A 1,272-nucleotide genomic window follows, 5' to 3' on the forward strand; every position below is an offset into this window, starting at 1 on the left:
TACGAGATGTTCTATTCCATGCAAATGTACCCAGACGTCTCATTGTTTTATTACGTCGTTTTTTTGAAGCTGGTGTCAAACGTGTTCCAATACATTTATATTTTTTTTATATCTATGAAATTCTTTTTAAGAGATGTTTTATTTGGATATTTCATTCGAATTAAATTCTGCTTTAAATGTCTTTCTATGATTTTTTAAAACAATGTTTTTTAAAATTCCTTTTTGGAAAATTTTGGTAAGCTTTATGTAGGGGATGAGAATGAAAGACGTTAATTTTTGTTTGGTTAAATTGATATTATTGATTTGTGGTTAAATTTTGTTTATGTTAATTGATGGAAAAATACGAAATTATATAAATCGCTCCCTACATTCATCACGATCTTGGGTTTTTAGGTATCTGTTTGACAATTCTGAAATTCGAAAAGATTAGTGCTTTTTAAAAAATCTCTATTTAGATGAATACTGTAAAACTGTGCACAATTTTGAAATTGGCTTGTAATTAATTTTGAAATGACTGTTTAAGATAATGATTTTTTAAAGTTAATTTTGCCAATCAGGGATCAGGGTATTTGGTAAACACGAAAATGATCCAAATTTTCAGAGAGCACATATAAAAATTGAAAATGGGACAAATAAGTAATGGTTTGACTTTGCACAACTAAACCAACAATGTGAATTGCATCCATACTCCGTGTAGTATCACTGCAAGCTCTACACCCCATGTATTCCACCAAGTTAACTCTCTCCTTACCAGCCATTTTCAGGATTTTCCCCAAAACTTGACACCCAACTAAACAAAAATATATTTTTTCATCACTCAAACACAATAGCAGTAAAGTTCTTGCGATACATACTTTCTTTAGCAAAACATGCTATACAACACACTGTTCATTTTCTTTTAATTTTATAATGTACAAAAGAAATTTGAATAAGAAAAACGTTGGTCGTATCGTAATATATACATTTTGCCATAGATTCTCAACTTTGTGTTTATACATTTTTATGCATGCCACCTCTGTAAACGAATTTCCATTTTTTTAAATGAATAAAGTATATATTATTATTATTATGAATGTGATGATTTTCCTATAGAGTCTGGATGGGACGGAAACAGTCAAATGCATAGTTGTTGTTTTGGGAGATGATATTTTTTCCTTGTAAACCATCTCTCTGTTATGCATTATTATATTTGTTATTTTGAATGTATAATGTAAACATTTGAGTGTACTGGGTGGGGTTTCTGACCTTCTATAACGGGCAGGGAGGTACTTA

At 29.9% G+C, this 1,272-nt stretch overlaps 1 protein-coding gene across 1 annotated transcript in view; it reads left to right on the top strand.

Annotated features, from left to right (window-relative positions):
- Nucleotides 1-1,066, top strand: part of LOC144971061 (uncharacterized) — a 6,846-nt gene extending 5,780 nt beyond the window's left edge. The window contains exon 6 of the mRNA XM_078911401.1: nt 1-1,066. This exon is cut by the window's left edge and continues 144 nt beyond it. The gene's annotated coding sequence lies outside the window, so the exon portion shown is untranslated.
- Nucleotides 1,067-1,272: the final 206 nt, after the last annotated feature.

Source organism: Berghia stephanieae, chromosome 4 (assembly GCF_034508935.2).
Source record: "Berghia stephanieae isolate SIO BIC M18660-M18661 chromosome 4, UCSD_Bste_1.3, whole genome shotgun sequence".
Classification (NCBI taxonomy): domain Eukaryota; kingdom Metazoa; phylum Mollusca; class Gastropoda; order Nudibranchia; family Aeolidiidae; genus Berghia; species Berghia stephanieae.